Source organism: Passer domesticus, chromosome 4, assembly GCF_036417665.1.
Source record: "Passer domesticus isolate bPasDom1 chromosome 4, bPasDom1.hap1, whole genome shotgun sequence".
Classification (NCBI taxonomy): Eukaryota; Metazoa; Chordata; class Aves; order Passeriformes; family Passeridae; genus Passer; species Passer domesticus.
Window position 1 is genome coordinate 18,144,487 of NC_087477.1, and position 23,727 is coordinate 18,168,213.

Consider the following 23,727-nt stretch of genomic DNA (forward strand, 5'->3'; position numbering starts at 1 on the left):
TATTTTTAATAAAAGAAACCACAAAAGGGAGCCCTCAAATACCTGGAGCCATGCAAGAAGTGCAAGACAGCACATGCCCATCCATGATAGCCATGGATTCCTTACGGATATGCACCAACAGAGCGAGACTCAATTATACAACAGGGTCTCCTGGCACTGAAGGAGTCAGCCAGACCTGCTTTTTAAGTCTCAAGCTCACAGCTTAATAACATCTGCAGGATGGAAGAGGAAGAAAGGTAGAGGAGTAGGGAAAAAAGTAGCAATAGGAAAAGAGGTACAGCTACATTCCAGCTTTAGGAGCAGCAGCAGCATCAGAACCTTCCACTTCCTTTCTCCAAATGATGAAAACAAAGCAATTTTACTTTTGCAGTCCATTTTGTCACTGAAAACAGAATCTGAAAAAATCCCTGGTCTTGATTTCAGAATCAGAATTAAGATGCAAATACAAGGAACAGTTCAAACTGGAGCTACCAGTGTGACATGGAGAAATGTGCTGCACACACAATGAATCCACGTCGAGACTGACAATTTGGAGGCAGACCTGCATGTGGGACCAAACCAAAGTCCTGGATGGAAACTTCTCCAGGGCTGAGCATAGATCAAATCATGGATGAGGACCTATGTCCTGATTTCTAGGTCCATAACAATGTCATTGTTTTTGTGACTAGGGTATTAGACCTTCTGTAATTTGCTTTCCCCCCCAAAACACCTCTGCTCTCCTTTAAGATAACCCAAGAAGTTGCCTCAGGTACTTCATGCTCAGCTTTCAGCTCTGTGCTGGCAAGCAAGACTCAGAGACATCCTGCTTGCTGGCATGCACATTTCCTGCTGCCAGCATGGCTGGGAGACAGCTCTCCTGTGCCAAGGAACTCCACGCTGTCACTAACTTTAGTGACACTATGGATGTCACCAGTTTGGTGGCATTCTTTTATGATCATGGTCTGCATCTGCCATCCCATCTTTGTGATCTATCCCTGCCACCTGATCCTGGGCTATGACAAATGCAAACATGACTTCTCTAGTTTGCTTATCACAGCAGACAGAGCAGCTGCCTCACATATTTAGGACTTGTTTGTGCTGTCTAAATTAATCTAAATCTACTTAAAAGTACTTTGGGTTGAAAACAAAAGTTACCACAGAAATTAAAGCTGAGAGATGTAGTTTCAATATTTCAACAAAGTGAACATACATTATCCCTATCATTGATACAGGAATTGGAGGACATGGTGGACTAGAGCATAAAATACTTGTCCAGTGGAACAAATATTTCTGCAAAAAGAAGGTCATGGCAGTTTCTCCAAATGACGGAGCTCTGTAGATAACTTTCCTTCTGCACTATAAGAATTGCCTGACACAGATCAGATCAACATTGGAGGCAGGTTTCATGATAAGGGCAGTTTTCAGAAGAAATTATCTTTGCTCAGGAAAGCAGCAGATGGGTCAAGGTCCTCCTGAAGCCAGAACAAACAACAAGTCCAGCTCCCAGAGTCAGGAAAATGAATTATACCCCCTCCAAGGTGGAGCTGCTTCCATTGCACTGACAGCAAATATTTTCTACCAAAAGAAATTTTAATGGGAAAAAATGGGATATAAGCTCAGGAACCAGCAGTGTAGCCACTATTTCTCTCTCCCCTGGCCTGGAACCTGTCCTAACCTCGAAGGGGTGGAGGATGACTCCTGCTCTTGGTGCTTGGGAAGAGCTCCCTGCTGGCCCTAGGGAAAGCTGCCAGCTCTCTTTGCCCTGTCCCTCCTTGGGGGACCCTGGATGGATCCTGCAGGTGCCTCCTCCAAGGGCAGCTGCTGTGTGTGGCACTGACTTTTGTGGCCTTGGCTGGGCTGCAAATGGCTCTGAGCTTGGCTGGGCTGAGGCACTGAACCTGACACATCTGCAGAAACATTTGTTATTTGCCATGGTGATGTAGTTCTGTTGCTGACACACCAAAAACACATTTAGTTTCTATTCCCTCTGTCTGCACCAGTGACAGGGGCCCTGGACATCCACACAGACCTCACCACACAAGCCTACTGTCACTGGTAGGAGTGACAGGCTCCTCCACCCAAGGCAAGGATCTTCGTCAGACTTTCTACATCACAGAAACCCTTTTTATTTTCTACTTGTACACGTTAAAATTTCTTTTTTTTTTTTTTTTTTTTTTTGCATAAAGGTTTGAAGTTCTGCCCTCATTTATTTTTCAAAGGAACACCTAACTGAGTATATGTGAAGGACATTTTAGAGCTAGACAGGTAGAAACAAACTACACATGAAAAATATAAGGTACTGTAAATAAATGTGAAATATAGAAATAAATACAGAATGCATTTGTACTTCACTAGTCTCAAAAAGGGAAAAAAATCATCAAAACATCTCCCATGTCTGAATGACCCCATGTATAAAATGGCACTGTGTCTAATTTGGCTTTCATATGTGAAAACATTTGGCATTTCCCATAGTAAACCATAATTTCTGAAGTCTTAAAGCTGCCAAGATCACAAAGTGAGAGCACTTATTGGGTATAATGTGGTATGAGTTAGCAGGATATTTGCTGTGAACATGTTTTCCGAGCTGCAGGTTGTATATTGCAGTGCTTGCCTTTCAAATGTCGACTTTGAGCTTCTAAAAAAAGTTAACATTGCTGAGGTATTACAGTCAGCCCCTTATTAATCAATGGGCAATGTTCCCTCTCCCAAAAAACAAGGATCCACTTCATTGCAGGAGTGCAGCCTTCAGATCAATAGAAGCAGGATGTGAGAACTGAGGGCTAAAGCCTTCCTCCCACTGCACAGGCTGCAAGGATACTCTGAACCACCTATCAGGAGGGGATTGAGACAAAAGCATAATGAAAGGTTTCCTCATTTCTACTCAGGAATAACAATCCATAAATAATTGATGTCATTACAACAAATGCAAAACCATTAGAGGGGTTTTTAGTTGTCTTTAGCTGAGATCATTAGAGTGTGCTTTTTTCGATCTAGGAAAATGAGAATGAAGAACTAAACCTGGGAAATTAAAAATGCTGAGAGGCTGAATATTTGTGCATAAATTATTCTCTTTCCCTCATTCACGTGGCTGGCGTTTGCTTATTTGTTTTGACTAACAGGTAATATAAACCACAGAAATGTCAGACTTGTCCGCCCAGTTTTTCCATTCAGAAGATTTGTTGTGCATTTCTGCCTTGTGCCACGGAAGGCACACCCCAAAAACAGCACCAAGGCCTAGTGTAAAACCTGCCAGACTCCAGGCACTGCAAAGGGAAAATGTTGAACACGATATGCTTCTTGCCAGTCCCAAATAAGTAACATTCTTAATGCTGAGAAATTATTAGGAAATACACAATTGTAACAGTGACACTGAAAAGAAGTTAATTATCCATGTACAATTTCATTTTTTATGAAAATGCAGGGCTTTTTTAAAATAAAAATGAAATCTAAACATGTTTTGTCCAGTCCCAAAAATACAGCACTTTTGTTATTTTGATAATTTCCAGATTACTCTGTAAACTTCGAATTCTGCTTGAGAGACTGATTGGCAGAATTTGAAGCTCAGCTGCAGACCAGGCCAAATTTGCTTTTGCTCTGAGTGCTCAGATGTTCATTTTGACTATATTGGGATTACAGTGGGTTATGCAGCTATTTGTTGTGGGGTTTTGGAACAAAAAAATCCAACCAGAAGTCATTTGTCTTCCAGGAATGTCATCATTTCGCCAGACTCATCACCCAGTATATGGATAAGAGGTGCCACGCTAAAACACATTAATGGGGATATCCAAGTATGATAGAAAGGTAGATCTCTGAAAAAATGTCAATAATTTTTAAACAATGCAGTGAGAACACTCAAATTTATATCATTATGTGAACCAATAATTTTCACAAGGTCCTGCAGCTGGTTTTAATTCATCAGAGAACATTCACTGTGCAGTGTTCATATCTTAATATAACACCAGGTTTGTTGCAGTTCAGTTTGGAACCGAGCCACGGAATAAGATTTTTTTCCACCTTCTTAAACTCTGTCACAGGGCAGCTGCAATTACATCACATTAACACCTTTAAGAGCACAGGTCAAAAAATGCTCTTTCTGTCTTGGGAACCAGCTAGATGTGGAGCCTGATCTAAAAATCTCCTGCTGGGGATTCAGTGGAGCCTGGATGATGTTCAGACCCATCTGAACAGATGTGGGTGGAATCACCAGCACACTGAGAAATTAAGCAATGAACGGTCCTGTTTGCCACTTGACAAAACTGCATCTCTAGCCAAAGGGGCACTCTGAAAAGGAGAAAGCACCTTTAATTCTGGCAATGAAATTCAGTTGTTTTAGATGGTTGGTGGGCAGAAGGACAGGTTTCTCCAGACTGAAAAATTACTTCCCAGACTTCTGTCTCTCTATATTCTGACCATATTCTGTTTTTAATAAGTACAATATAAGTAGGTTATCTTAAGTTATCACTCCCTGCTCTAAGTTATCACACACTGGATCTGTAAGGGCATCTGCTACTCCTTAAATGTAGAGAAGCAGAACTATTGGTTAATTTATTACATGTAAATTTTCTGAAATGTGTATGCTATTTCTGCATCAGAAAGTAATTTCAGGCTGCTCAGATGAGGGAAAAAAATCTGTTTGTTATTCACAAACCCTTGCTGCAGAGCATAGGAAAATATTCTTTCAGTGCATAGTCTGTTTGCTCCAGATATTCTCCCTTGGTGCCACGTGGACACTGGGGCTGTGCAGTATTTTTGTGCAGAATAATAGCTCAACAAATGGTGAATGGTACTGCTGCCAGTTATTTCTCTTCCAAAACTCCAGTGGTGCAGGCATTCCTCACTACAGGAATGTGGTGGAGCTGAACCTCTCTGTGGGCTGAGATGAGGGATCAGGGATACCTGCTTTTGCAGTAATTGACTAGATCTATGCTTTTAGGTCTATTTGCACAGTAAGGCAGAAATTGTAGCTGAGGAAAGGGTGTCAGGTAGTGCCAACTCATCCAGTTATTTTTACCCCATTAGTCCCCTTCCTCTGTCCTAAACTGTTTTTAAGCCAACTCTATAGCAAGAGTTGCAAGACAGCAAGAGTCTTTTTTTCTTCAATGAATCAGAGGTTAGAATGGCAGTATTTCTGTTTTCTGTCAGATCAGCACACATGGAGAGAGCTGCTCTGTGTCTTTTCTCCTTAACTCTCCTCCAGGAGCAGGGGCACAGTCTGTGCCTGCTGACACTGGCTTTCAAAGATAAACTTCACTGTAGTACCCAGGACAATGCACAAAATCATGGAACCACCACAGAACGGTTTGGGTTGAAAAGAACCTTAAAGATCACCTAGTTCCAGCCCCCTCCCTTCAAATTCTCCTCCCTGGAAGTGGACCCAGTGAGAAGGAAATGCTTGAGAGGCAGAGCTCTGTGCATCAGGCCAGCTAAGGGGGTTTTAGCTGGAGCTGTTTTACTTCTGTCACACATTCCCTTTCCTTGGATCTTGGTGGACTTCATGGAAAAGTGCCGAGAGGATGAGTGGAACAGAAAACATGGCAGCTTTCACAGTAAGCTCACGGCTTGCCATGTGAGGAGATAGGGATGAGCAATGGCATTCCTAGGGGATGGATGGGAGTCTTGGATCTGGCTACTGCAATGTGCAAGGCAGAGCTCAAGGGCTCAGCACAGACGTGATGTGAGGAAAGCTTGCCCAGAGCACTGGTGGGAGCTGGAGGAGAGCTCCAGATTAAACACTCGCCAAAGTAGCAATTAACACACCACCATTAATTTCCCTCTAAGCTGGGCAGTGTCAGTGGTGGAGCTGTTTGTGTTCCACGGCCCCTGAGCTGCACTGAGCTGTGTCTGGAGCAAGGGCAGTGCTTGTAACAGCTCCCCAGCCAGTGCCTGTGAGGCTGCACAGGCACCCTGACCTCCCACAGATGGTGCAAATCCCCTGCCACTCACCATGCCAGCTTCTCCATCTTACAAAAAGGTGGATTAAGCCTTGGACCTTTTCCTCAGGCGCATTTCAATCCACTGCCAAGGAGTTACCTGTAAGTCCTAGGCACTATTATTTTTTAATTACTCTCAGGATAACCTGGGGCCCTGCCTCCTTTCTGACTTTTTTAAATGATTCCCCTTTCCTTGAAGTTTGTTATCTTCCAGCTGCCTTAAGTGTTTTGGCCTATTTCTATTCCTTCCTGAATCTGCCATAAAACCAGCACAGCTCCAAGGCACTCAGGCAGACCCAGCTCTACAAGACAGCTGCCAAGTGGTATATCCTAAAAGTTAACATTAATAAAACCCCCCAACACACACAAAAAAAAAAAAAAACCACTTTAGACCTCCTTTAGGAATCTGGTTGAACCTTGAAAAATGGGTTCAGTGTCTTGCCTGATTTTCTGCTTCAGGCAAAACACTGCAGGACCTTCTGTGATGATCAGGGTTGGTGCTGGAATAAAACTAATTTTCATACTACAAATTGTGGTTAGTTTCTGTTCTGTATGTGCATGTAGGAGGCTATTTACAATTCTCCAGGCACACTGCTGGAGAATTGTAAGTTGCTCAAAATATAATGACTGCATTATATTTTGAGATTGCTTAGTCCAGACACTCTTGCTGCCGTTACCCCTGTCCTCTGTAACTTCTGATAAAAGCAAAGACAATGTAAATTCACATGTGCTCAGTGATTAAATAGTCTGCTTAGGTTTTCCAGTGAGCATTTTTGCCCTTTAATACAAAAAGAATATGCTGAGGTTTCCAAACCCAGTTTTTTAATTATACTGGTTATCAGATGAAAACATTTAATGTGAGCCCATATCCTTTCATAAATAAGAGAGTTTCTCACTTTCTAAAGTTTCTCACCTTGTGACCTCAGAAAACACTTCAGTTTCTCTGACAGGATCTCTAAGTCATAACAGCATATTTCCACAGCACAACACAGCTCTCACTACTGAACTCTCTCAATATTTCCTGGCCAGGAGGGATTAAGAAGCAATGAAACAAAACTATTTTCACAGGTTTGCTTGTCTGGCACTCTCACTATTTGCTTAAGCTGGCAATTTATGTGAAAGTTCTCCCTTCTCTCTCTTGCACCACCTCAAACAGTGCCACTCCTACCATCCCACACTATGAAAAATACGTGCATTTTTAGGGCAAGACAGCTTCACCCACTTAAACTCTAAACACAAGTTGATATGGACATCATAATGTAACTAAATTAAAGCTGAGCCCTTTTTCCTGAAGCACCCCCTTTAAGCCCCTCAGGCTATTGGAAACTCCTCAGTGATCATGAGGAATAATGCCACTCTTCCCAAGCTTTCTAACCCTGGAGGGTCCACAAACCTTGCTCCACATCAGGAAGACATCACCACTTAGCAAGTGCTAACCTCTTGTGAGCTCTTACCCCAGCAGAGCTGTGGGTCAGAGGCACAGATGGAGAGGGGTGAAAACTCTCAAGGACTTCCCATCCCACTGTGAGCTCTGAAGGGGCTGGTTGGTTTTATATTTGTTTTGTTTCTGCAGGAACAGGCTGCAAATATCCATGGAGACAACATCAGAATGCCAGGAAACCCTAACAAAGATGACCGTTGTATCTTGCTCTGAAAAAACCAGATGTTTATTAAAATGTCAGCCAGATGACTTACATGTCACTGACTCTGAGGGCAGCACAGCAGTCCTGCAATGTTGAAAAAGCAATAATAATGAAAAATGGTCACTCATCACTATTGAATGATAGCTGGCATCCTTGCCAAAATGGTCATTGCTGCAGCAGTCCAAGCAGTGTGGAGGTGGCTGGCATCTCTGCGGCTCAAGACTCCTATTTATTTCCAGTATTTAGATCCATAGGTCAAACCAGTTATTTGGAAATGGATACAGGCTACTTTATAGTTCTGACATTTCTGTTTCCCCAATGGATTGCATTAAAGGTTATTGACCTCTCTAGGGCTGAGTAAGCCCACAGAGAATGTGCTCTGGGAGACTTCGGCACTAAAAGCTGTAACAATTCTTCACTTTAATAACACTTATCAGATAATTCCAATTACTGCTCGCTTTTGGAGTTCCATACAGAGGGAGAAAGGGATTTACATTTACAGCTCAATTCCCAGCATGCTTTACAACACAGGCAACATCTATTATTTATTACGTGTCCTTCCTTCTCTCTCTGTGCTCTGATGGATTGATGCTATTTGATCAGTCACAGATCTACAGCCTGACACCATCAATTTCAACCACTCTGGCTTTGTCCAAATGTCACAGAAAGGGCTGGGAGTGCTCCATGGCCCGTGAAGAATCAATGTTTAAAGCACAGCCGTGTGATGATGTGTTTACTAAACAAGACTAAACAAGAACACACCAGAGAACTCAGCCCCCTGACTCCAAGAACTGCAAGCACTCTGCTTCATGCATCATTTCTTGTGGATGAAATGCATGCATATGGTCTGGAGGACAGATGGGGAGAGCATGTACAGAAGTAGCTTCCTCTGTGGAAATAAGAGAGGAGAAGCAGCAGGTAGGGAGCCCTGCTGCCACAACATCCTGTGGAAGGAGTGTGCCTCGTGAAAGAGATGATATCAGTTATAAAAGACTTCAAACTTCCCAGATTTGAGCTGAAGTGGCTGGATTCCCAACAGTGTAGTGGCTGTTAATTCCAGACAGCTTCTCTGAATGGCTCTCACATTTCATTACAGATGCATTCATAAGGATGCAAGTTCCACCTGTAAATTATCTGGAAATCAATACCCCTATTGAGAAAGTTAATACTCCTGTTTTTAACTGAGAGAAAAGGAAAACAATCTCCAAGTGATTTTGAGAAGTTCCTAAGCATTGCTCCATTAATCCTGCCCTGGCTACAGCAATTGGGAAGATCAGTGAATTAAGTGTGGCTTTTCACAGGCAATGAAGTTTATACTTGAGTACTTTACTCCCATGACTCAGCGATGTGAATTTGGTAAAAAATCTCTATAAACAAGAGTGCAACAAATATTGTTTTATACCTGGGAGAAGCAGATCAGTGGTTACTGAAAGATAAATATATCCAGATGTGTTTATCAGTTGTTCACTCAAGTATTCAAGCATAACTAACTAGCTTTAAGTTGCAGTTCTGACTTGTGCCAGGAATCCCCCTGGCAAACTAAGAAAATTTAACAGTTTTGGAATGGTCACAGGAGACTGCATCTGCTCATGGTGAATGTCCAAATGGATACACAAAGTTGTTTCAATTTTGCTTTTGTATTTTCATCAGTCAGCATCTAAACCCAAGGGAAAGCCCTGCCAAGCAGGGTTCATTCCTCCCTCCTGGAATACTCACATGGATGCTGAGAAAGGCCATCTCCAGTTATTAACTGCAGAGAAGGATTCACAGCTGTCATTTCATTTTAGGGTTAAATGCATCTCTAGTTTGGAGTGAGGTTTCAAAGTGTCTTTGAAAGATGGACTGCATGCTAAAACTTTCATCTCAGCCTTTCCTGCTCAGCCTTCTCTCAGTTTCTTTCTTGGATATCTGACTCTTCCCATGCATGGTTGGCCACACGTGGGCACTTACCTACTCCAGGAGTGGAGAGTTCTACATGTTCCTGCTGCATCCCTGAGCCTGACTTATAGACTGTGTGAATTTAAAAGCTTCATTTTTTTGTGTCACTATAACCCCCTCAAGCCAAAGTTCCTTGGTAAAACCACCGATAACAAACGCTGTGTGAATCTGAGCCTGCAGTGTGGCTGCTCAAAGCTTCTGTGTTTTATTTGAGTTATTAAGTTCCTAATACCTTTCATGGTTGTCAAGGCACTATTCCTGTAGCATGTGTTGTTTTCGTTTTGGAAAAAACTCAGCATGACATCCCTCAGAAATCAATAGAAACTTTTGAGTAGGATGGACAACACCTACTCAGCTAATCTTGATTTAATCTCTGCTCAGGGGACAGAACTGCTGCTCCTCCTTGTCTCTGTTTGCCCTGAATTAAGCACATCTGATTCACTCCTAAGCTCCTTCATCAGCTTTAGAATATGGATGAGTAAAACCAAAACATTAAATTTTTTAAAAACCCATTTTATATTCACATAAATAAGGAAAAGCTTAACCATAGGGAACCATGCTGTGAAAAAAATGAATTGCAACCTCCTCATTATTTTATGTGATTTAAAATTAAGAACAACATGCTCCAAAAAATTCTCACAAAAGAGGAGTACTTATTTATCTAAGTATTCAGATATATCTCATACCTAAAATGAAATTGCATTAGTCAGAATAGAGAATTACCCTTTAAAAAGGAACTCATGGTCTATAGATTAAAATTTCCTTTAAGGCTCAGTGGCAGTGATTCTGTTCCCAGATCTAAAAAAACCCTAACCCAAACTAACCTAAATTTATTTAATTTCTAAAAGCTATGATTTGGTAGGGATGTGCATGAGAATGTCACTGGAGGAGGGAAATGAAGTTGCCTGGGTTCAGCAATTGCTCACTTCAGTGGTATGTTTTGATTCCTTTGGAATTTGTGCTTGACATCAAATGTTCAAGATCTGCAAATGTTTCTTTTGGGGATAGGGAGGAACTACATCCTGATATTTATATAAATATCCAATTTTAAGAATAACTTTTACTTATAAGGTAGTATTTTATTTTAAAAGTTTCAAATTAGGGAACACTTCAAACCCACAGACACACACTTTCCATTTCAGTAACTTGATCTGTGCATTTTAGTTCCATTTGGAACAGTTTTTCGATCCCCCAAATAACGCAAACTTGATTTTCAGACAGTTCCCTGGCCTTTCAGCTTGCTAAATGTTGCACTGTGCTCTCTTAACTGCTACATGCAACATGATGCCAGCAAAAACAATAGCTGTATTTATGAAATACATTATTGCAGCTTCCAGCCCACAATTCAGAGACTTCATGGCTGGAATCTAAATTATGTGCCAGCATGCATGCAGTTGTTATTAATCCACAGCTGGAAACACGAGCCAGCCCTTAGTATGATATATTCTTCTTTGTGAACTGGTGAACTACTTCTGCAGATAGAAATTACCCCAATAATTTACCAATTCCCTTCAGCAAATGAGCACCGATGAATTGTTTGGTCTTGGAGCTTATCAAAGTTATTTCAGGTGAGTTTTCACCAGAATGCGTGTACACTGGCCTCCCAATTTATTTTTTTCTTCTCTGTGTAATAATTAATCTCTCAGTGATGCATTGTCTTCCAAAACCTACTGACACTTACTAGAAAACGATTCTTAGCCTGTCTTGGGGGTGACAACGTTTCATTCGCTCAGGTGCAGGTCACACTGGTTTTCTTTCTTTGAGGATTGTGACTACAAAAAACACCCTGTTCAGAAAGCCCTGATTCCTCCAGGGAATGACAGCTCTCTGGCACGAGCCAACACCATTCAAAAAGTGATACTTGCTCATTTAAAGTGGTGCTGAATGAACTCCACTGGGCAAAGAGGTCTTATGGGAATGAGAGGATGATTATTAAGCCCAAGCAATCCTCCAGCCATTATTTCCAATAAATTCTTATCAACTCAAGACCTTACAGAAATACCATAGAAAAGTTTAGGCTGGAAGGGACCTTGTGAGTGAATTTGGTCAACCCTCCCTCTCTCATCTCCATGCAAACACAAAATCCAAGCCCTTGGAAGGCTTCTGAGCTGCTCCAGGACCCCACACCCTTCCTCTTTGGCAGCCGTCTAAACAAAGCCGTCCCTCCCAGCCCCGTAATCTTACACAGCATAGTGAACACAAGCATGGTGATTGCTCAAGTCTGCAAACTCATTTCAGTAGCAGCACCAACATTCTTTGATGCCACTAGAAGACCACCATTATACTCTGCACCACCAGGAGCACTGTCTAAGAAAAAGCCACTGAATCCTGCCGCCTCCCGGATCTACCACAGCCGCCGTTCGCATCAAGAAAACCAAATTCCCCGAGTGTTCCTAATGACTGCTTTCTTTTTCCACCTCCTTATCATTATGGTAGAAGTCACCATAAGAAAGCCTCAAGCTTGGTGAATGGAAAACTTAATTGGATGTGCCTGGCTCAATATTTCTATTTTTGATAGCCTAATTAGAGTGGGTGAAAGACAAACCACTTTTATATTCAGATGGCTTTGCAGACTGCAATGTTTTTCTTTTAGTTATCAAAATCATATGTGTCTATTTTAAGCTCTTCATCCTAAAATATTATGTCCTGGAATCTGACAGAAGCTTCCTGAAGAAAATACAAAAATGGTAATTCAAGGATTTATAATCAAGGATTCAAAGCAAGATGCTGGAGACAGCTGAAACAATAGGAAAAGTACTGAGGAGAAGGGCAGGAAATAGCATTGCTGCTCAGATTCCAATGGAGCCACACAATGGTACTTCTAGATGGGTGTCCATAAAAAAGATTATGTGTAGGAAATTTAGCACCTCCATCTCCCTAAAATACCATATACATGCAATGTCTTCTTCTGCCAGTTACCAAGAAATTTTTCTGGCTACTCGGTGCATAAAGACAGCAACAGAGAGTTCTTACACCAACCTTCCCTGATCTGGGGCAGAAAGGTGCCACTTACAACATGTTAATGAGATCTTCATCCCATTATATGAAAATTGCATGGAGATTCTGTCTTGGAATTTCCTGAGGGTTTTTCAGCCTAATGTAATTAGAGAATTTACTACGCTGCCTAATCCTTCAGTATGCAGGTATTTGCCATTTTTTGTCCAGGTAGGGCAAAAATGCACAGGGAATGCATTTTGCCTATTTCTCTCAACTAGGCCATTACTTTAAAAGTGGGGGTGAGGGATATTAAGAAAAAAAAAAAAGAATTTGACCCTGAAATTAATTAGTGTTGGGATGTCATGGGTAATTTTAAAATGGCTTATCCTAAAAGTGAGAAGTTAAAGAGCCGACATGTGGGATCTTTTAAGGAGCCATATCTCCTCCAGATCAACAGAAAGCCGATAGGCTGTGAGGTTTCTTTTCTTTACATTCAGTAATTACATTTAAAACCAAAACACTGGCAAAAAAACCCCACACCTTCAACTGCTTTACAAAGCCATCTGAGATCACTTGCATCCCAGACCAAACCACTGCAGGCTTTTATCCGGGAACACCAATAATGGCCCTGGAGATGAGCAGGGAGGGAAGGGGATGATGCAGCCAGAGGGAGGGCACACAGCCAGCCCTGGCATCCCCTGCCCAGGAGCTCCCATGCTTTCCCAGGGCTGGCAGCAGGCAAGCCCCAAGTGCCCTGCATGCTTGCCAGCCCTGCCAGAGGTACGGAGCCAGGGCAGAGAGGCTCTGGTGGCACCTGCAGAGGAGGAGCTGCAGCCATCTATCTCCACGGGGAGCCGTGCCAAAGGGGGAGCAGCACAGAACCTTTCAGCCCTAGAGGCCATTCCAACCTGCGTTTCCCCTGCAAAGTACAGGGATGTCCCAAACACCAGCAGGAAAGGCTGCTGGATCTTTCCTTTTTATCTCGTGCACATGTGGTACCTCCAGCTGCTGCCTGAGGAACAAAGGATGAGGGAGGGTGAGTGATCTGGGGCTGCGCTTTTGCCTTCTTCTGTTAAATTAATTCATATTTAGATACAACTGACACCTCTTCAGATCTGATTTGAAGTTATTTGCCTATGGAGCAAGCTAATTTAATAGGTAATTAACATGAAAGAACATGGATTCGTTAATTTTTTATTTTGTGAAGTCCCAGGTCTCTGATAAGCATTTTTGTATTTGACTGACGATTTTGTGAAAAAAAAAAAAAAAAAAAAATGATTGGTCATATCTAGTGAGCCCAAAATTATTTTACACCAGCAAAAGCATAAATTCGAGACATTGGTAATAAAAAATACCCATGCCTGGTTTTTAATGCTTAGTTTGCCTTGAAAATATTTTGGGCGAAACTCTGTATCATCACACCCAGAGTGAGCCTGGAAAAGAATCAGGAATTTTTAAATGGCTGTAATAAAATGTGATAGTATTCTTGGATGGGAAATATTAGACAGATGGAAGGAATCCTACTAATGCCCAACAATGCATCAAGCAATGTAATTACATGCTGTAGCCAGGATCCAGTTACTAATGCTTTGCAAGGCACAAAGGTATATGGAACCAACTATTTTTACAGCTGTCATAAAACTTCATTCCTGCTAATATTCCTCTACCTCTCCTAATGTGTATTACCATAAGCAAAAAATCTGGATGCTAGCAGAGAAAAATCAGGAATTACAGCAGGACAAAGCCTGTTTTAAACCCACAGCAGAACAGATAGCATTGTGCCAGCATGGGATGCTATTTACAGAAATTCCATTATGTAACCCAGTAAACTCCGCTTACCAACTTAGAAACCAGTTCTTTGAAGTTCAGGGTTAATATAAGCCCATCTTGAAAGATAGGAGTAATTTTTTCCTAGTAAATCAACATAATGCTACCAGAAATCCCACAGTTGTCAGCACAAACATGTGTCACACACTGCTGCCAGGCCAGTGCATCCCTGAGTTTGCAGGAAAGGTTGAGTTCTCAAATCCTCTCCCAGTTTCTCTTCTTACTGTGTACTACATAGACCTAACCCACAGAGATATGCATGTCTCTCTGTAAATCTCCATATCTGTGCTGTGGGAGTAGAAATAATTGGTGTTTTCTACAGAGGCTGTACAGTGCCAAGGGCTGCACTCCACTGGGCCAGGGATGGAGCCTGCAGTGGGCCACAGGGGTCCTGCTGACACACAGCAAGCCCCAAACCATTCACACACACAGCCTTTGTCAGGAGTAACACTGGAAAACCAGAGTCAGGGCTCACGTGCTGGAAAAAAAATAACTACGACTGTGGAAAATCTACTCTTGCAGCCTCCAGATATGGACTTGTGTCACAGCACACGTCACAGTTGAGACTGCCACGACACACAGAGTATCACCATAGCATTTCAGAAGGTTTCAAGCACTCACCCAAACAGAGCAACACCTTACCTCATCAGAAGGCTTCTGCCCACACAGAACAACTTCTGTCCCCCTCAAAAGGCTCCTCCTGTCCCCCAGCCCAGCCTTTTATCCCCTGATGCTGATGCACGGCCCCTGTGTGCCCTCTGTCCCTTTGGTGGTTGGTCAGTGCCCTGGGCACTCGTTACCCCCAGTGCTGCTCACCTGCTCTGCACAGCTGTGGCCCATTGGGGATGATGATCCCAATTAGCACAGCCTGTGTACCTGCAGATTGGCTGTGCACAAACGCCCAGTGCTGGGGTTTCCCTTGGAGTGTGGAGCTGGCGTTTTAACTGGCTGTACCTCTGTAAGTGAATGAAAGCTCACTACAGCAGCAATGGTTTAGCAAAGTGCATGGAAGTGCTCAAATTTTCTCATTTTTTTAATCTATCACATACATATAAATGATTTATAAAGAATATTTTCTCCTGCAGTTCTCTTTAACTTATAATTTAATTTCATTAATTGACTTAACAAAATATCTGCTTCAGATATGGGGAAGCCAGGGAAGAGATCAGAAGCTAGAGGATCTGCAGTCTTCACTACACATGGCAGCATTATTTTCGGGAAGATTTCACATTCTTTAATAGTTTTTCCATAAAGTTCAATCTTGCTACAGTTAAGTTATAAATTGATACTTGCCAGAGTCACAGTTGCTGCATATCTGAGGTATACAATGATTTGTCGACTTAACAAATCATCAAATACCAGATGTATTATTAGCTTTTAACAATTTTTGTAGCCTTCCCACAATGCTTTCATAATTCTATTCAAAGGAATATAAACAACACTGTCTAATGACTAGTGTTAAAGAGGCCATGGAACTTGCTCTGGTAGATTTTCTTGGCCATGTTAAAGAAATGTTCAGGTTCAGAGGTGAACAGGAGTCATTCCTACCTTTATTATTTAAATGTATTCTCATAGGCATTGTCTGCCAGCTTATTTACACAACAGCTTTTCCTGATTCATGTTTTGCCTCCGTGGATTGCTGGAGCCCTTGCTTTGAGCAACTTAGAAGATACAATGGATGTGATTGTCTTAGGTGATGAGATCCTGAGAGGAAATGTCCGAGTCCTTCAGGTTCCTCCTTGCACCGAACTCCAGCAATACTTTATTTAATCATTTTCTAATTGAATATATGCAGCATTTGTTCCCTTTCAAGAGGAGGGAGGATGTCAGCTAATTATATGCTTCATACCAGGATGGGAGTGATTAGGTAATTATATATCTCCAATAGCAGAATCTTCTAGAGGTGCTGTTTCTTGTGGGGGGACTTCATCTGTTTTCCCTTTCTTTTCAGAGGTTTTGCTCAGTAGAAATATATCCCTGGGCTTTTCTTTACCAGGATATTGCCATTGGAAAGTTGTATTCTACAGATATCAAGGAGAAATTAAACACAAACAGAAACACTAGGGAAGTATTATAGCAGGAGATCACATATGATGATAAAGCAGTAGAACTTTTGCATACATAGTACAAAGCACATCCTACACTAATGCAAACACCAAGCACAGCAATTTCCATTATCCTTCAGGCATATTCATTACAGATTTTTTTTTTTTTGGCCCTAGAATTAACTTGGAGAGTAAAAAAAATCAGAGGTTTTAAGTCGATTTCATTTATTGAGATTAAAGCAGAAAGATTAAATGAACAGCAAACAGTGCCAAAAGTTTGGATATCAACGCTGTCATTCTTGCAAACTTTTCCAGACCTATAAATCTTCATTTTGCTTAAAGTTTTTTTTTTTGTTTGGTTTTTTTTTTTTTTTTTTTTAACAGTGACGATGAAAGGCAGCAGCACTTTATGGATATTATAAGTGGTGCAAAATGATTGGTAGCCTTGGGAATTCTCCCTGCTTGGAACGACATTTAAAATCTATGAAATTTAATTAAAAATACATATATCATAATTGCTGTGCCTAGCTCTCTTCAGGGCTCTGCTATCCCATCTAAACCATCCCATTTTCCACTTTTCCTGCACAATGGCTCTGAGCTGGCTGGCATGAACTGTTATGACTCCATCAACAGTAGTGGGTGCAATGTCAGAGCTTTTTTTCCCTCTGCTAAACCAAGGCACAAGCAATTTAGCACCATACACGTGGGAGTTCATAATCCCTGACACAGGACACTGTAACCATTAAGCCACTGACCAGAAGTCCCATCAGAGATGCTCAGCTTGTATAATCCTGAAGATGGCTGAAGCTTTAAGGCTTTAAACCATTTTCCTAGCAGGCCAGAAAGCTCTCTTGAAGCATATTTGAAGATGATATATTTTTTCATCTGGTACTTATGCAGCTCACATTCCCTGCCCAGGGTGGGTAGGGGGTGTGGGGTGTGGAACTAGATGATGTTTAAGGTCCCTTTCAACCCAAAACATTCCATGGTTCTGTTCTAGAACCCTACAAATAAAAATGTTTGCAGAAAATGTTTGTGGTTTTCCACAAGTCTGTATCTCCCTGATGAGGATGAGCTTGTTTTGGAGAAAGCAGGTGATGCACAGTAGAGAGTGTGATGTTGAGCAGCACTGACAAAACAGAGCTGAATACCTTGCTTGGATTTTGGTTTCCACTCCATAAATCTCACATCTTCCCTTGTTCTCCACCCAGACAGCATCCTAGTGACAGCAAATGTCATCCCTTTTAGTTTGCTGTGAAATCTCCTGCTCTTGTCAGAACCACTGATAATCCTCACGAATGGAACAAGCCCATGACTGCAAAAGAAATGGAAATATCAGGTTGATATCCTCTTTTCCACACTGACTGGGTGAGAACTTGGCCATTCCTTGGCATCTGGACGGGATGAGCTCTGCAGCACATCCTTCTCTTTAACTTTCCTCTCTGTAAAACACGAGCCACAATTACTGCCCTCCTCTGTGGTTTGTGTGGAGATCCATTGATGCAGTTACTGTCACTCTCAGAACTTCTTTAAAGCTGAAAGTACATTCTAATTTAGCTCAATTTAAAAAGGTTTCTTTTTTCTTTTAAGTAAGAGAACCTTTACTTTTTGTTTTTAAGCAGCCCTTTCAAATTCATATTTTATGAGTTCCTTTAGCTTAAATTGGCACAGCTATTGTCTCTCTTTCTTAGAGTGTCCTGAAGTAGTAAAGATATTAGTTAAGCATTACAAACTAACTAATTAGGCCTTCAATTATCATTAAAATTGGGGCTTTTTTAACAACTATCTACTGATATGAAAACCTTTTGATCCTATAATAGGGCTTGAAGTATCACAGTGCTCAAAACAAAGATTAGGTTACTCTTACATTAAATGTCTCTATTTATATAGAAACTATTTCTGTCTAAACATTATTCCCCTTCAGAATGAAATTTGAGCTCAGCTACAATCAAAACACTTCCCTGTTTTGTTTTTGTTACATCAGCAAAACCTTAAGAAGTCACCTTTAAGAAGACAATCTGTAGAATACCTTGATATATTTAATATATTTTAAAAGAAGGTTATTTTCTCAAGGAGAAAAGCTCTTGGAGACATCCTTTCTAAACACCTTAACAAGGAGAAAGACTCCTGGTCTTTAAAAAGATTCTGCTGATTGTTTATTGACTTTTTTTTTAATAATAAAATTTAAAAAACCCCAACACCCAACTGGCTGCCTTAATTACAGTGTGCAGCAGCATCTCCTCAAGTTAAAGGTTATTGTCAAAGACTCTCTGCAAGACAATGCTAAACCAAATGGAAAAATATAAAAATACATCCCAGGGTTTATGCAGCAGAGAGCTGGAGGCAACAGGCTTTGTTTTATGGTGAATTTTAAAAAAAGGCATCGTTCTCATTAACACTCATTGTGTCTGAATGGAGCCAGCAATTGCCCCGGGGTCTATATAATTAGCTTTAACACTTGATTTAATAAAAGAACGATACATGAGGATGTGAACTATCATTTTCTGCAGGTCTTGAGTATTCAAAGAGCTCCGCTAGGAAGAAAGACACTTTTGTTCTCTAACTACAATAATAATAACAATAATAATAACACCATTAGCAACGAGGTTGGGTTTAGTAGTAACATTTGTGTCTGTCTGTCAAAAAGCTGGTGGTGAGGATTGAAGAAGCACCAGCAGGGAGGTAGAGAGGCACCTTATCAGTTCTGGGGAGGCATCACAACAAACCCCTGCCCCAAAGATGGGGTTACAGAGCATCTCAAGAGAAGGTTGTCGTTCACAAAGCATGGGGACAACAGGAGGACAAAAGTAGAAAGGGATTAAAAAGACAGAAAAGAGAAGGAGCATTTCCTGCACCCTTCCTCCTTCATATTGCCGTCATGCTATGTGCAAAAAATCTCTTTTAATCCATTGAGAGAGACCCCCAAGAGGCAGCACAGGCATCCAGCTGAGACTCAGATGCCTTTGCCTGCAGCACTAGATGTATTTTTAAGGGCTCTCATCACCCACAGATCTGGTGTGACTCTGCTTAACTTGTGAAATCTGATCACAGCAGAAGGTGATATGACTTTAGGCAGAGCTGTGGCTCTAAGGAAGAGAGAAATTACTGTAGTGCAGTAAATAACAGCACCAGAAGCTCTGTACAACATGACTTTCAGGCTGATTAAAGCTGCCTCAGATGCCCAATTTGTGTGATCTTCTACCAGGCTCGTTAACTGTTCAGAAGCTGGTATTGATGGAGGTTTTAAGACAAAAGAATGTAACTCCTGAACCATGGTGAATGAGTTCACGCAGCAGCTACTTCATCTCCTGTAGCAGCTCCAAACAGTTTGCAGTGATTAAAATAAACATAATTATCCATTCTTATGGAGGAACAAAGGCATTATTTCTGTTCTTATTAATCTCAGCACGGTTCACTATAACATTTTCCTACAAATAGAGATTACCTTTCTTTCCCTCACCACTGATGGCTCCAACTGCACCAATCTACAGTTAACTTCAATGAAGCTACTTTAAGTGTAAAGGAAATTTGGTTATATTTGAGGATTATAAACCTGATGGGTTTCCTGGACAATCTGAGATGAAAGAATCACAGAATGGTGTGGGCTGAAAAGGACAATGAGCAGGAGCATCCTCAATTATCATAGGTTGCTCAGGGCCCCAGCTAACCAAGCCTTGAATATTTCCAGGGACAAGGCCTCCACCACCTCTCTGGGCAACCTCTTTCACCATCCTCATCCTAAAAAACTCTCCCTTACCTCCTCTTGTAGCTTTGTTCCTGGACAAGGCATCAGGATTCCTAAATCCTGCCTGCTGGACACACCAGGTTCCAGGCCTACATGGTTTTTATGACCATGAACCCGACTCCCCTCAGCTGGACCAAAAATGCTCCAAAAATACGAACTAATAAATTCTGTGCAAGCACACATGCCTCATTTTGTTTGTTCTGAGCAGAAGCTCTGAAATGTTACACCTCAGCAGACAAGACGCCCGTGCTCAGGTTTTACATCCATGGGGTGCTTGGAATGATTAAATCAAGGGAAAAATATGCCAGAGGAGGAAATGAGCTTCCTCCCCCACGCTCCCTGGTGCCGTCTCACCTGCTTTTAAGCCTCACCACTGCTCCCCACAAAGCCAAGTCGTGTCTGTGCCTCTTCCCATGTCCCTGATGGACAGCAGCCAGAGGAAAGCCAGGAAGCAGAGCACGAGAGACCGGAATATGCTTGCTCATACTTCCAAGTGATTTTGATGAATAAAACAAGTTGAAAACAGGCAAAAGCCTTCACTTTGGAAAACCTGGTACACGGCAGATGTACAAGCTAATATAGTGAAAAGACTGGAGAATTAAAGCTGGGTGAAGATTAAACTTTTTGTGTTTGAAGACTTCAGGCTCAACACCTGAAAGCCACCCTGACCCAGAGATCTAAAAGGGAGGAACCTGCAAAATTAGCTAAAAAGTGCTGCCTACTCATCTCAGGCCCCCCATTTTTATGTCTGCCTTTTCCTTCTGTAAGTTTTACTTAAAAAAACTGAAGTAACAAAATCAGAAAAGAAAATGCTTCAGTCATTTCAAACTTTGCAGAAAATTAAAATTGGAGCTGACTCTGAGTCTTCTTACCACAGAGGAGCTTCAATTTAGATGAATTGCTGCTCTTTTCATATACATAGCAATGTATAATAAAAAATGTATATGTTATGTATATAATTATATATGTAATTGGTATAAAACACAGCAGTACCCTCATCTTTGCTGGTCCCAAATGCCTCCCCAGAGGAGTTAAAAAAGAAGCAGTCTCTAGTTTGGGGGTACAGATAGAGGGAAGGAAGCCACGCAGAGCTTTGCACGCTGCATTTTGCAGGCAGTGGTGCGGAAGGGAGGATGGATGAGTCCTGTGGAGCGTGCCAGGGACTGCATGGGCTGCTCACAGAGCTAATGGGGAACGTGTTCAGAAACCAGCTTGCGCCACAACAAAGAAATTAATCACAATTTGTTGGCACGAGCCTGAAAACAATTTCTCTGGGTCTGTAATGACTGCAGTTGTTTTGGGCTCCGAGTCTCAACAGCATTTATAGTCATCAAAATACTGTACTATAAACATCATTTCACAGGGCCAAACTTCCATTGGATCTAAGGATTTTGAAAAGAGACTGTATATATAGATGTGTTTTAAATCCAGATTGCAATTTGCCAGCACAATCTCCAATGTCTTGTGGTTATGAAAGTCTGCAAAGCCATTGGAGGAAAATCAGCATAAAAATGGGATGGGGTGAATACTCAAGGTTTTTCCCTGTCACCATGCCTCGGGATTGAGATACAGCACAAGTTTAGCACAGTGCCACAGCTGGGACTAACTCATGGCTACAGCCAAAGCATATTTAATCTCTTAGACATAAACATCTTTTATTTTCCTTAAACCCAGCTTGAGCACAGGACTGGTCCAAGAGCAAAAAAAGGATAGTGGCAAGAAAGCCTGCAATCAGTTTTTCATCTGTCCCTTAGGATGAAAGAGGAATATGTGAGTCATTTTCTTGTACAATGGAGAAGCCTGGATCCCTCTGCATCTGGTTAAAGGCAAGGACTGGCCAAACCGTATTCCGCTGTGATTTGTCACAGATTAAATGCAATCATAAATGTTTCTGGAAGTATTTTTTGATGGGTTTTGAACTCGGCAATAAAACACTGTTCTTTCAGTGGAATTTCAGCCACAGAACTCCTATACTAATGCCTAGTATAAAAGTGATCAATAAGTGATAAATGACTGATGTTCTGGTCCTATACACTGAACAATGGAATGCTGAAGGACAGGGACAGTTGTTCCCGTGGGATTTACTTTATTGTTTTCTGCCTCTTTTCAGACTCATGCTTTGAGTCTTTTTACACTAATGTTTCATAAGCTGCTATTGAAGCAATAAAAACAGAGATAGGGAAAGCATTTGGGAGTTACGCCTGCATTTTCACACGTGATATTGCATTGTTCTTTCTGAGACGCTGCAGTCTGCTGGGAGGAAAGGGACTCGGGCTTGCTTTCTTTCATTTTATTTAACTAATTTTTAAGAGCAATATGGAAATTCTTGCTGTGTGAATTAGCCTTCCTCTTTTAGTCCGCCGTCCACCCACTGCCAGATGAAATAGTAGCAGTGAGCGAAACAGTATTTATTCCATCACGCTCCGTTTGGATTACCTTAAACTAAACCAATACTCACTATACAGCAAACTTCAGCCTGAAGAGTTATTTGGGGATTAAAATGGTTATGGAAAACGAGTTCCTGGAGGGGGAATCCTGCCAAGAAGGTGGAGAAGAAGGTGGAGATGGGCTGAGACAGGCAGGGTCTCTCCACCTGGTCCTGCTCCGAGGATGCTGCGCTGGCTTTATCCACCTCCCCTGCCTGCTCAGCGCCTGCATGAAAGCGCCCTGTAGGAGCCAGCACAGGTCAGGGAAAGCCAGCGCTGCCCCGGGGCCAGCAAACCTGCTGGATGACCTGTGGATGTGCGAGCACGGCATTCCCACGCGCATCCCGCCGCGCTGATGGCTGAGGGAGTGTACCTGGAGACTCCCTGATTAATCTCAGCTAACAGAGGATGAGCTGTGTGTCATCACCTGGCTGAACTTCATGTTTAGAGAGAGATTCAAGCTCTTTGAATAGCCCTCAGCTCGTTCCCAGGGGAGCCGGCATTCCGGGTGGTGCCTGGGAGTTATCCCCACGGAATCCGCTGTGCTCCAGCCCCGGGTGCAGCGCCCACACCGCTGAGCTGCACACAGCCAGCTACCGCTGCTCCTAATTGCACAACAGACCCCATCTGCGAACGTCCCCAGAACGGCCGAAACACACTCCAATAGCCTTATGTAATTTCAAACTAATACATGCCCGGATTGAAATCCTCCTCCCAAGGGAGGGGTCAGGCTGGGCTAGCCCTGCTTTCTGCCCCGAGGCATCGGCAGCGCCCTGATATCCAAACGCAGTCCTCCCACCAGCTGTTCCCAAGCAGGGGACAGCCCAGGCTGCATCAGGAGTAGGATGAAGACATTCTGTCGCTAACTTGCTCTTCAGATCACACCTAACTCTGCGGGGCCTCTTCTGTCAGTCTCAGCAACCTCTTGGGCAGATGAGCAATTCTCAATTTACCTTCTCACAAGGCAAAAATGCTGTGTCCACCCCGAGGACACCTTTCTAGCATGCCCTGCACTGACATCCCCTCCTCTGATGTGCCAAAAATGACACACCCCTGGCGTGTTTTTGAAGGCTTTGATTCCCTGTCTCACCTCCCATTTGCTCCTGAAGGGCAGCTCTCTGGGTAGCCAGCGCTGCCCACGGTGGAGCTGGGCGTTCAGACAAGCATTCCATGCTTCCCCCTGGGATGTGACAAACATACACGTACAGACCAGGCCTCTTTTCCACATCCATCCTCTGTCTGTCCATCTCCACGCTC

At 42.3% G+C, this 23,727-nt stretch overlaps 1 long non-coding RNA gene across 2 annotated transcripts in view; it reads right to left on the reverse strand.

Annotated features, from left to right (window-relative positions):
* The window catches only part of LOC135298641 (uncharacterized), a 155,629-nt gene extending 140,605 nt beyond the window's left edge, over window positions 1-15,024 (reverse strand). For both annotated transcript variants that reach the window (XR_010360670.1, XR_010360669.1), the window contains exon 1: window positions 14,897-15,024. This is a non-coding gene — a long non-coding RNA (uncharacterized LOC135298641). The remainder of the gene's footprint in view (window positions 1-14,896) is intronic.
* Between the last annotated feature and the right edge of the window lie 8,703 nt (window positions 15,025-23,727).